Source organism: Struthio camelus, chromosome 5, assembly GCF_040807025.1.
Source record: "Struthio camelus isolate bStrCam1 chromosome 5, bStrCam1.hap1, whole genome shotgun sequence".
NCBI classification, from domain to species: domain Eukaryota; kingdom Metazoa; phylum Chordata; class Aves; order Struthioniformes; family Struthionidae; genus Struthio; species Struthio camelus.
Genome location: NC_090946.1, coordinates 2,343,422 through 2,356,328, shown reverse-complemented (window position 1 = coordinate 2,356,328; position 12,907 = coordinate 2,343,422).

Below are 12,907 nucleotides of genomic sequence, written 5' to 3'. Positions count from 1 at the left end.
GTCTTCAGAGGCCATTACCAGGCATGTGTGTGCTGGGGGTGACTGTGAGGTACTTGTGCGTGACGGGTTGAGAGGCCAGTGCCAGGCATGTGTCTGCTGGTGGTGATTGTGAGGTCCTTGTGCCGTAGGGAGTTAAAAGCCAGTGGCAGGCACGTATCTGCTGGTGGTGATTGTGAGCTCAGTTGTTCATGACGTCTTCAGAGGCCAGTGGCAGGCATGTGTGTGCTGGGGGGGACTGTGAGGTCCTTGTGCATGACGGTATGAGGAGCCAGTGGCAGGCATGTGTGTGCTGGTGGTGATTTTGAGGTCAGTTGTGCGTGGAGGCATGAGAGGCCAGTGTCAGACTGGTGTGTTCTGGTTGTGATTGTGAGGTGCTTGTACCTGAGGGAGTTAAAAGGCAGTGGCAGGCATGTGTGTGCTGGTGGTGATTGTGAGGTCCCTGTGCCTGAGGGCATGAGAGGCCAGTGGCAGGCATGTGTGTGCTGGTGGTGATTGTGAGCTCAGTTGCTCGTGACATCATGAGAGGCCAGTGCCAGGCATGTGTGTGCTGGTGTTGATTGTGATGTCCTTGTGCCTTAGGGCGTTAGAGGCCAGTGCCAGGCTTTTTTTGCTGGTGGTTATTGTGAGGTCATTGTGTCTGAGGGCGAGAGGCCAGTGGCAGGCATGTGTGTGCTGGTGGTGATTGTGAGCTCAGTTGTTCGTGATGTTGTCACATGCCATGCCAGGCACTAGTCTAGTGGTGGTGATTTTGAGGTGCTTGTGCCTGAGGGCATGAGAGGCCAGTGACAGGCATGTGTGTGCTGGTGGTGATTGTGAGCTCAGTTGCTCGTTACGTCTTCAGAGGCCATTGCCAGGCATGTGTGTGCTGGGGGTGACTGTGAGGTACTTGTGCGTGACGTCATGAGAGGCCAGTGGCAGGCATGTGTCTGCTGGTGGTGATTGTGAGGTCCTTGTGCCGTAGGGAGTTAAAAGCCAGTGGCAGGCACGTGTCTGCTGGTGGTGATTGTGAGCTCAGTTGTTCATGACGTCTTCCGAGGCCAGTGGCAGGCATGTGTGTGCTGGGGGGGACTGTGAGGTCCTTGTGCATGACGGTATGAGGAGCCAGTGGCAGGCATGTGTGTGCTGGTGGTGATTTTGAGGTCAGTTGTGCGTGGAGGCATGAGAGGCCAGTGTCAGACTGGTGTGTTCTGGTTGTGATTGTGAGGTGCTTGTACCTGAGGGAGTTAAAAGGCAGTGGCAGGCATGTGTGTGCTGGTGGTGATTGTGAGGTCGCTGTGCCTGAGGGCGTGAGAAGCCAGTGGCAGGCATGTGTGTGCTGGTGGTGATTGTGAGCTCAGTTGCTCGTGACGTCATGAGAGGCCAGTGGCAGGCATGTGTCTGCTGGTGGTGATTGTGAGCTCAGTTGTTCGTGACATCATGAGAGGCCAGTGCCAGGCATGTGTGTGCTGGTGGTGATTGTGAGCTCAGTTGTTCGTGATGTTGTCACATGCCATACCAGGCACTAGTCTAGTGGTGGTGATTTTGAGGTGCTTGTGCCTGAGGGCATGAGAGGCCAGTGACAGGCATGTGTGTGCTGGTGGTGATTGTGAGCTCAGTTGCTCGTTACGTCTTCAGAGGCCATTGCCAGGCATGTGTGTGCTGGGGGTGACTGTGAGGTACTTGTGCGTGACGTCATGAGAGGCCAGTGGCAGGCATGTGTCTGCTGGTGGTGATTGTGAGGTCCTTGTGCCGTAGGGAGTTAAAAGCCAGTGGCAGGCACGTGTCTGCTGGTGGTGATTGTGAGCTCAGTTGTTCATGACGTCTTCAGAGGCCAGTGGCAGGCATGTGTGTGCTGGGGGGGACTGTGAGGTCCTTGTGCATGACGGTATGAGGAGCCAGTGGCAGGCATGTGTGTGCTGGTGGTGATTTTGAGGTCAGTTGTGCGTGGAGGCATGAGAGGCCAGTGTCAGACTGGTGTGTTCTGGTTGTGATTGTGAGGTGCTTGTACCTGAGGGAGTTAAAAGGCAGTGGCAGGCATGTGTGTGCTGGTGGTGATTGTGAGGTCGCTGTGCCTGAGGGCATGAGAGGCCAGTGGCAGGCATGTGTGTGCTGGTGGTGATTGTGAGCTCAGTTGTTCGTGACATCATGAGAGGCCAGTGCCAGGCATGTGTGTGCTGGTGGTGATTGTGAGGTCCTTGTGCCTTAGGGCGTTAGAGGCCAGTGCCAGTCTTTTTTTACTGGTGGTTATTGTGAGGTCATTGTGTCTGAGGGCGGGAGGCCAGTGCCAGGCATCTGTGTGCTGGTGGTGATTGTGAGCTCAGTTGTTCGTGGTGTTGTCACATGCCATGCCAGGCACTAGTCTAGTGGTGGTGATTTTGAGGTGCTTGTGCCTGAGGGCATGAGAGGCCAGTGGCAGGCATGTGTGTGCTGGTGGTGATTGTGAGCTCAATTGTTCCTGATGTCATCAGAGGCCGGTGCCAGGCATGTGTGTGCTGATGGTGATTGTGAGCTCAGTTGCTCGTGACGTCATGAGAGGCCAGTGCCAGGCATGTGTGTGCTGGTGGTGATTGTGAGCTCAGTTGTTCGTGACATCATCAGAGGCCAGAGGCAGGCCTGTGTGTGCTAGTGTTGATTGTGATGTCCTTGTGCCTTAGGGCGTTAGAGGCCAGTGCCAGGCTTTTTTTGCTGGTGGTTATTGTGAGGTCATTGTGTCTGAGGGCGAGAGGCCAGTGGCAGGCATGTGTGTGCTGGTGGTGATTGTGAGCTCAGTTGTTCGTGATGTTGTCACATGCCATGCCAGGCTCTAGTCTAGTGGTGGTGATTTTGAGGTCCTTGTGCCTGAGGGCATTAGAGGCCAGTGGCAGGCATGTGTGTGCTGGTGGAGACTGTGAGCTCAGTTGCTCGTTACGTCTTCAGAGGCCATTGCCAGGCATGTGTGTGCTGGTGGTGATTGTGAGCTCAGTTGTTCTTGACGTCTTCAGAGGCCAGTGCCAGGCATGTGTCTGCTGGTGGTGATTGTGAGGTCCTTGTGCCGTAGAGAGTTAAAAGCCAGTGGGAGGCACGTGTGTGTGCTGGTGGTGATTGTGAGCTCAGTTGTTCGTGATGTTGTCACATGCCAGTGCCAGGCACTAGTCTAGTGGTGGTGATTTTCAGGTCCTTGTGCCTGAGGGCATTAGAGGCCAGTGGCTGGCATGTGTGTGCTGGTGGTGATTGTGAGCTCAGTTGCTCGTTACGTCTTCAGAGGCCATTGCCAGGCATGTGTGTGCTGGGGGTGACTGTGAGGTACTTGTGCGTGACGGGTTGAGAGGCCAGTGCCAGGCATGTGTCTGCTGGTGGTGATTGTGAGGTCCTTGTGCCGTAGGGAGTTAAAAGCCAGTGGCAGGCACGTATCTGCTGGTGGTGATTGTGAGCTCAGTTGTTCATGACGTCTTCAGAGGCCAGTGCCAGGCATGTGTGTGCTGGGGGGGACTGTGAGTTCCTTGTGCATGACGGTATGAGGAGCCAGTGGCAGGCATGTGTGTGCTGGTGGTGATTTTGAGGTCAGTTGTGCGTGGAGGCATGAGAGGCCAGTGTCAGACTGGTGTGTTCTGGTTGTGATTGTGAGGTGCTTGTACCTGAGGGAGTTAAAAGCCAGTGGCAGGCATGTGTGTGCTGGTGGTGATTGTGAGGTCCCTGTGCCTGAGGGCATGAGAGGCCAGTGGCAGGCATGTGTGTGCTGGTGGTGATTGTGAGCTCAGTTGTTCGTGACATCATCAGAGGCCAGTGCCAGGCATGTGTGTGCTGGTGTTGATTGTGATGTCCTTGTGCCTTAGGGCGTTAGAGGCCAGTGCCAGGCTTTTTTTGCTGGTGGTTATTGTGAGGTCATTGTGTCTGAGGGCGAGAGGCCAGTGGCAGGCATGTGTGTGCTGGTGGTGATTGTGAGCTCAGTTGTTCGTGATGTTGTCACATGCCATGCCAGGCACTAGTCTAGTGGTGGTGATTTTGAGGTGCTTGTGCCTGAGGGCATGAGAGGCCAGTGACAGGCATGTGTGTGCTGGTGGTGATTGTGAGCTCAGTTGCTCGTTACGTCTTCAGAGGCCATTGCCAGGCATGTGTGTGCTGGGGGTGACTGTGAGGTACTTGTGCGTGACGTCATGAGAGGCCAGTGGCAGGCATGTGTCTGCTGGTGGTGATTGTGAGGTCCTTGTGCCGTAGGGAGTTAAAAGCCAGTGGCAGGCACGTGTCTGCTGGTGGTGATTGTGATCTCAGTTGTTCATGACGTCTTCAGAGGCCAGTGGCAGGCATGTGTGTGCTGGGGGGGACTGTGAGGTCCTTGTGCATGATGGTATGAGGAGCCAGTGGCAGGCATGTGTGTGCTGGTGGTGATTTTGAGGTCAGTTGTGCGTGGAGGCATGAGAGGCCAGTGTCAGACTGGTGTGTTCTGGTTGTGATTGTGAGGTGCTTGTACCTGAGGGCGTGAGAAGCCAGTGGCAGGCATGTGTGTGCTGGTGGTGATTGTGAGGTCGCTGTGCCTGAGGGCGTGAGAAGCCAGTGGCAGGCATGTGTGTGCTGGTGGTGATTGTGAGCTCAGTTGCTCGTGACGTCATGAGAGGCCAGTGCCAGGCATGTGTGTGCTGGTGGTGATTGTGAGCTCAGTTGTTCGTGACATCATCAGAGGCCAGTGCCAGGCATGTGTGTGCTGGTGTTGATTGTGATGTCCTTGTCCCTTAGGGCGTTAGAGGCCAGTGCCAGGCTTTTTTTGCTGGTGGTTATTGTGAGGTCATTGTGTCTGAGGGCGAGAGGCCACTGCCAGGCATGTGTGTGCTGGTGGTGATTGTGAGCTCAGGTGTTCGTGATGTTGTCACATGCCATGCCAGGCACTAGTCTAGTGGTGGTGATTTTGAGGTGCTTGTGCCTGAGGGCATGAGAGGCCAGTGGCAGGCATGTGTGTGCTGGTGGAGACTGTGAGCTCAGTTGCTCGTTACGTCTTCAGAGGCCATTGCCAGGCATGTGTGTGCTGGTGGTGATTGTGAACTCAGTTGTTCTTGACGTCTTCAGAGGCCAGTGGCAGGCATGTGTCTGCTGGTGGTGATTGTGAGGTCCTTGTGCCGTAGGGAGTTAAAAGCCAGTGGCAGGCACGTGTCTGCTGGTGGTGATTGTGAGCTCAGTTGTTCGTGATGTTGTCACATGCCAGTGCCAGGCACTAGTCTAGTGGTGGTGATTTTCAGGTCCTTGTGCCTGAGGGCATTAGAGGCCAGTGGCAGGCATGTGTGTGCTGGTGGTGATTGTGAGCTCAGTTGCTCGTTACGTCTTCAGAGGCCAGTGCCAGGCATGTGTGTGCTGGGGGTGACTGTGAGGTACTTGTGCGTGACGGGTTGAGAGGCCAGTGCCAGGCATGTGTCTGCTGGTGGTGATTGTGAGGTCCTTGTGCCGTAGGGAGTTAAAAGCCAGTGGCAGGCACGTGTCTGCTGGTGGTGATTGTGATCTCAGTTGTTCAGGACGTCTTCAGAGGCCAGTGGCAGGCATGTGTGTGCTGGGGGGGACTGTGAGGTCCTTGTGCATGACGGTATGAGGAGCCAGTGGCAGGCATGTGTGTGCTGGTGGTGATTTTGAGGTCAGTTGTGCGTGGAGGCATGAGAGGCCAGTGTCAGATTGGTATGTTCTGGTTGTGATTGTGAGGTGCTTGTAACTGAGGGAGTTAAAAGGCAGTGGCAGGCATGTGTGTGCTGGTGGTGATTGTGAGGTCGCTGTGCCTGAGGGCATGAGAGGCCAGTGGCAGGCATGTGTGTGCTGGTGGTGATTGTGAGCTCAGTTGTTCGTGACATCATGAGAGGCCAGTGCCAGGCATGTGTGTGCTGGTGGTGATTGTGAGGTCCTTGTGCCTTAGGGCGTTAGAGGCCAGTGCCAGGCTTTTTTTACTGGTGGTTATTGTGAGGTCATTGTGTCTGAGGGCGAGAGGCCAGTGGCAGGCATGTGTGTGCTGGTGGTGATTGTGAGCTCAGTTGTTCGTGGTGTTGTCACATGCCATGCCAGGCACTAGTCTACTGGTGGTGATTTTGAGGTGCTTGTGCCTGAGGGCATGAGAGGCCAGTGGCAGGCATGTGTGTGCTGGTGGTGATTGTGAGCTCAATTGTTCCTGATGTCATCAGAGGCCGGTGCCAGGCATGTGTGTGCTGATGGTGATTGTGAGCTCAGTTGCTCGTTACGTCATGAGAGGCCAGTGCCAGGCATGTGTGTGCTGGTGGTGACTGTGAGGTACTTGTGCGTGACGGGTTGAGAGGCCAGTGCCAGGCATGTGTGTGCTGGTGGTGATTGTGAGGTCCTTGTGCCGTAGGGAGTTAAAAGCCAGTGGCAGGCACGTGTCTGCTGGTGGTGATTGTGAGCTCAGTTGTTCATCACGTCTTCAAAGGCCAGTGGCAGTCATGTGTGTGCTGAGGGGGAATGTGAGATCCTTGTGCATGATGGTATGAGCTGCCAGTGGCAGGCATGTGTGTGCTGGTGGTGATTTTGAGGTCAGTTGTGCGTGGAGGCATGAGAGGCCAGTGTCAGACTGGTGTGTTCTGGTTGTGATTGTGAGGTGCTTGTACCTGAGGGAGTTAAAAGGCAGTGGCAGGCATGTGTGTGCTGGTGGTGATTGTGAGGTCGCTGTGCCTGAGGGCATGAGAGGCCAGTGGCAGGCATGTGTGTGCTGGTGGTGATTGTGAGCTCAGTTGTTCGTGACATCATGAGAGGCCAGTGCCAGGCATGTGTGTGCTGGTGGTGATTGTGAGGTCCTTGTGCCTTAGGGCGTTAGAGGCCAGTGCCAGTCTTTTTTTACTGGTGGTTATTGTGAGGTCATTGTGTCTGAGGGCGGGAGGCCAGTGCCAGGCATCTGTGTGCTGGTGGTGATTGTGAGCTCAGTTGTTCGTGGTGTTGTCACATGCCATGCCAGGCACTAGTCTAGTGGTGGTGATTTTGAGGTGCTTGTGCCTGAGGGCATGAGAGGCCAGTGGCAGGCATGTGTGTGCTGGTGGTGATTGTGAGCTCAATTGTTCCTGATGTCATCAGAGGCCGGTGCCAGGCATGTGTGTGCTGATGGTGATTGTGAGCTCAGTTGCTCGTGACGTCATGAGAGGCCAGTGCCAGGCATGTGTGTGCTGGTGGTGATTGTGAGCTCAGTTGTTCGTGACATCATCAGAGGCCAGAGGCAGGCCTGTGTGTGCTAGTGTTGATTGTGATGTCCTTGTGCCTTAGGGCGTTAGAGGCCAGTGCCAGGCTTTTTTTGCTGGTGGTTATTGTGAGGTCATTGTGTCTGAGGGCGAGAGGCCAGTGGCAGGCATGTGTGTGCTGGTGGTGATTGTGAGCTCAGTTGTTCGTGATGTTGTCACATGCCATGCCAGGCTCTAGTCTAGTGGTGGTGATTTTGAGGTCCTTGTGCCTGAGGGCATTAGAGGCCAGTGGCAGGCATGTGTGTGCTGGTGGAGACTGTGAGCTCAGTTGCTCGTTACGTCTTCAGAGGCCATTGCCAGGCATGTGTGTGCTGGTGGTGATTGTGAGCTCAGTTGTTCTTGACGTCTTCAGAGGCCAGTGCCAGGCATGTGTCTGCTGGTGGTGATTGTGAGGTCCTTGTGCCGTAGAGAGTTAAAAGCCAGTGGGAGGCACGTGTGTGTGCTGGTGGTGATTGTGAGCTCAGTTGTTCGTGATGTTGTCACATGCCAGTGCCAGGCACTAGTCTAGTGGTGGTGATTTTCAGGTCCTTGTGCCTGAGGGCATTAGAGGCCAGTGGCTGGCATGTGTGTGCTGGTGGTGATTGTGAGCTCAGTTGCTCGTTACGTCTTCAGAGGCCATTGCCAGGCATGTGTGTGCTGGGGGTGACTGTGAGGTACTTGTGCGTGACGGGTTGAGAGGCCAGTGCCAGGCATGTGTCTGCTGGTGGTGATTGTGAGGTCCTTGTGCCGTAGGGAGTTAAAAGCCAGTGGCAGGCACGTATCTGCTGGTGGTGATTGTGAGCTCAGTTGTTCATGACGTCTTCAGAGGCCAGTGGCAGGCATGTGTGTGCTGGGGGGGACTGTGAGTTCCTTGTGCATGACGGTATGAGGAGCCAGTGGCAGGCATGTGTGTGCTGGTGGTGATTTTGAGGTCAGTTGTGCGTGGAGGCATGAGAGGCCAGTGTCAGACTGGTGTGTTCTGGTTGTGATTGTGAGGTGCTTGTACCTGAGGGAGTTAAAAGCCAGTGGCAGGCATGTGTGTGCTGGTGGTGATTGTGAGGTCCCTGTGCCTGAGGGCATGAGAGGCCAGTGGCAGGCATGTGTGTGCTGGTGGTGATTGTGAGCTCAGTTGTTCGTGACATCATCAGAGGCCAGTGCCAGGCATGTGTGTGCTGGTGTTGATTGTGATGTCCTTGTGCCTTAGGGCGTTAGAGGCCAGTGCCAGGCTTTTTTTGCTGGTGGTTATTGTGAGGTCATTGTGTCTGAGGGCGAGAGGCCAGTGGCAGGCATGTGTGTGCTGGTGGTGATTGTGAGCTCAGTTGTTCGTGATGTTGTCACATGCCATGCCAGGCACTAGTCTAGTGGTGGTGATTTTGAGGTGCTTGTGCCTGAGGGCATGAGAGGCCAGTGACAGGCATGTGTGTGCTGGTGGTGATTGTGAGCTCAGTTGCTCGTTACGTCTTCAGAGGCCATTGCCAGGCATGTGTGTGCTGGGGGTGACTGTGAGGTACTTGTGCGTGACGTCATGAGAGGCCAGTGGCAGGCATGTGTCTGCTGGTGGTGATTGTGAGGTCCTTGTGCCGTAGGGAGTTAAAAGCCAGTGGCAGGCACGTGTCTGCTGGTGGTGATTGTGATCTCAGTTGTTCATGACGTCTTCAGAGGCCAGTGGCAGGCATGTGTGTGCTGGGGGGGACTGTGAGGTCCTTGTGCATGATGGTATGAGGAGCCAGTGGCAGGCATGTGTGTGCTGGTGGTGATTTTGAGGTCAGTTGTGCGTGGAGGCATGAGAGGCCAGTGTCAGACTGGTGTGTTCTGGTTGTGATTGTGAGGTGCTTGTACCTGAGGGCGTGAGAAGCCAGTGGCAGGCATGTGTGTGCTGGTGGTGATTGTGAGGTCGCTGTGCCTGAGGGCGTGAGAAGCCAGTGGCAGGCATGTGTGTGCTGGTGGTGATTGTGAGCTCAGTTGCTCGTGACGTCATGAGAGGCCAGTGCCAGGCATGTGTGTGCTGGTGGTGATTGTGAGCTCAGTTGTTCGTGACATCATCAGAGGCCAGTGCCAGGCATGTGTGTGCTGGTGTTGATTGTGATGTCCTTGTCCCTTAGGGCGTTAGAGGCCAGTGCCAGGCTTTTTTTGCTGGTGGTTATTGTGAGGTCATTGTGTCTGAGGGCGAGAGGCCACTGCCAGGCATGTGTGTGCTGGTGGTGATTGTGAGCTCAGGTGTTCGTGATGTTGTCACATGCCATGCCAGGCACTAGTCTAGTGGTGGTGATTTTGAGGTGCTTGTGCCTGAGGGCATGAGAGGCCAGTGGCAGGCATGTGTGTGCTGGTGGAGACTGTGAGCTCAGTTGCTCGTTACGTCTTCAGAGGCCATTGCCAGGCATGTGTGTGCTGGTGGTGATTGTGAACTCAGTTGTTCTTGACGTCTTCAGAGGCCAGTGGCAGGCATGTGTCTGCTGGTGGTGATTGTGAGGTCCTTGTGCCGTAGGGAGTTAAAAGCCAGTGGCAGGCACGTGTCTGCTGGTGGTGATTGTGAGCTCAGTTTTTCGTGATGTTGTCACATGCCAGTGCCAGGCACTAGTCTAGTGGTGGTGATTTTCAGGTCCTTGTGCCTGAGGGCATTAGAGGCCAGTGGCAGGCATGTGTGTGCTGGTGGTGATTGTGAGCTCAGTTGCTCGTTACGTCTTCAGAGGCCAGTGCCAGGCATGTGTGTGCTGGGGGTGACTGTGAGGTACTTGTGCGTGACGGGTTGAGAGGCCAGGGCCAGGCATGTGTCTGCTGGTGGTGATTGTGAGGTCCTTGTGCCGTAGGGAGTTAAAAGCCAGTGGCAGGCACGTGTCTGCTGGTGGTGATTGTGATCTCAGTTGTTCAGGACGTCTTCAGAGGCCAGTGGCAGGCATGTGTGTGCTGGGGGGGACTGTGAGGTCCTTGTGCATGACGGTATGAGGAGCCAGTGGCAGGCATGTGTGTGCTGGTGGTGATTTTGAGGTCAGTTGTGCGTGGAGGCATGAGAGGCCAGTGTCAGATTGGTATGTTCTGGTTGTGATTGTGAGGTGCTTGTAACTGAGGGAGTTAAAAGGCAGTGGCAGGCATGTGTGTGCTGGTGGTGATTGTGAGGTCGCTGTGCCTGAGGGCATGAGAGGCCAGTGGCAGGCATGTGTGTGCTGGTGGTGATTGTGAGCTCAGTTGTTCGTGACATCATGAGAGGCCAGTGCCAGGCATGTGTGTGCTGGTGGTGATTGTGAGGTCCTTGTGCCTTAGGGCGTTAGAGGCCAGTGCCAGGCTTTTTTTACTGGTGGTTATTGTGAGGTCATTGTGTCTGAGGGCGAGAGGCCAGTGGCAGGCATGTGTGTGCTGGTGGTGATTGTGAGCTCAGTTGTTCGTGGTGTTGTCACATGCCATGCCAGGCACTAGTCTACTGGTGGTGATTTTGAGGTGCTTGTGCCTGAGGGCATGAGAGGCCAGTGGCAGGCATGTGTGTGCTGGTGGTGATTGTGAGCTCAATTGTTCCTGATGTCATCAGAGGCCGGTGCCAGGCATGTGTGTGCTGATGGTGATTGTGAGCTCAGTTGCTCGTTACGTCATGAGAGGCCAGTGCCAGGCATGTGTGTGCTGGTGGTGACTGTGAGGTACTTGTGCGTGACGGGTTGAGAGGCCAGTGCCAGGCATGTGTGTGCTGGTGGTGATTGTGAGGTCCTTGTGCCGTAGGGAGTTAAAAGCCAGTGGCAGGCACGTGTCTGCTGGTGGTGATTGTGAGCTCAGTTGTTCATCACGTCTTCAAAGGCCAGTGGCAGTCATGTGTGTGCTGAGGGGGAATGTGAGATCCTTGTGCATGATGGTATGAGCTGCCAGTGGCAGGCATGTGTGTGCTGGTGGTGATTTTGAGGTCAGTTGTGCGTGGAGGCATGAGAGGCCAGTGTCAGACTGGTGTGTTCTGGTTGTGATTGTGAGGTGCTTGTACCTGAGGGAGTTAAAAGCCAGTGGCAGGCATGTGTGTGCTGGTGGTGATTGTGAGGTCGCTGTGCCTGAGGGCGTGAGAGGCCAGTGGCAGGCATGTGTGTGCTGGTGGTGATTGTGAGCTCAGTTGTTCGTGACATCATCAGAGGCCAGAGGCAGGCATGTGTGTGCTGGTGTTGATTGTGATGTCCTTGTGCCTTAGGGCGTTAGAGGCCAGTGCCAGGCTTTTTTTGCTGGTGGTTATTGTGAGGTCATTGTGTCTGAGGGCGAGAGGCCAGTGGCAGGCATGTGTGTGCTGGTGGTGATTGTGAGCTCAGTTGTTCGTGATGTTGTCACATGCCATGCCAGGCACTAGTCTAGTGGTGGTGATTTTGAGGTGCTTGTGCCTGAGGGCATGAGAGGCCATTGGCAGGCATGTGTGTGCTGGTGGTGATTGTGAGCTCAGTTGCTCGTGACGTCATGAGAGGCCAGTGCCAGGCATGTGTGTGCTGGTGGTGATTGTGAGCTCAGTTGTTCGTGACATCATCAGAGGCCAGTGCCAGGCATGTGTGTGCTGGTGGTGATTGTGAGGTCCTTGTGCCTTAGGGCGTTAGAGGCCAGTGCCAGGCTTTTTTTGCTGGTGGTTATTGTGAGGTCATTGTGTCTGAGGGCGAGAGGCCAGTGGCAGGCATGTGTGTGCTGGTGGTGATTGTGAGCTCAGGTGTTCGTGATGTTGTCACATGCCATGCCAGGCACTAGTCTAGTGGTGGTGATTTTGAGGTGCTTGTGCCTGAGGGCATGAGAGGCCAGTGGCAGGCATGTGTGTGCTGGTGGAGACTGTGAGCTCAGTTGCTCGTTACGTCTTCAGAGGCCGGTGCCAGGCATGTGTGTGCTGGTGGTGATTGTGAGCTCAGTTGTTCTTGACGTCTTCAGAGGCCAGTGGCAGGCATGTGTCTGCTGGTGGTGATTGTGAGGTCCTTGTGCCGTAGGGAGTTAAAAGCCAGTGGCAGGCACGTGTCTGCTGGTGGTGATTGTGAGCTCAGTTTTTCGTGATGTTGTCACATGCCAGTGCCACGCACTAGTCTAGTGGTGGTGATTTTCAGGTCCTTGTGCCTGAGGGCATTAGAGGCCAGTGGCAGGCATGTGTGTGCTGGTGGTGATTGTGAGCTCAGTTGCTCGTTACGTCTTCAGAAGCCAGTGCCAGGCATGTGTGTGCTGGGGGTGACTGTGAGGTACTTGTGCGTGACGGGTTGAGAGGCCAGTGCCAGGCATGTGTCTGCTGGTGGTGATTGTGAGGTCCTTGTGCCGTAGGGAGTTAAAAGCCAGTGGCAGGCACGTGTCTGCTGGTGGTGATTGTGATCTCAGTTGTTCATGACGTCTTCAGAGGCCAGTGGCAGGCATGTGTGTGCTGGGGGGGACTGTGAGGTCCTTGTGCATGACGGTATGAGGAGCCAGTGGCAGGCATGTGTGTGCTGGTGGTGATTTTGAGGTCAGTTGTGCGTGGAGGCATGAGAGGCCAGTGTCAGATTGGTGTGTTCTGGTTGTGATTGTGAGGTGCTTGTAACTGAGGGAGTTAAAAGGCAGTGGCAGGCATGTGTGTGCTGGTGGTGATTGTGAGGTCGCTGTGCCTGAGGGCATGAGAGGCCAGTGGCAGGCATGTGTGTGCTGGTGGTGATTGTGAGCTCAGTTGTTCGTGACATCATGAGAGGCCAGTGCCAGGCATGTGTGTGCTGGTGGTGATTGTGAGGTCCTTGTGCCTTAGGGCGTTAGAGGCCAGTGCCAGGCTTTTTTTACTGGTGGTTATTGTGAGGTCATTGTGTCTGAGGGCG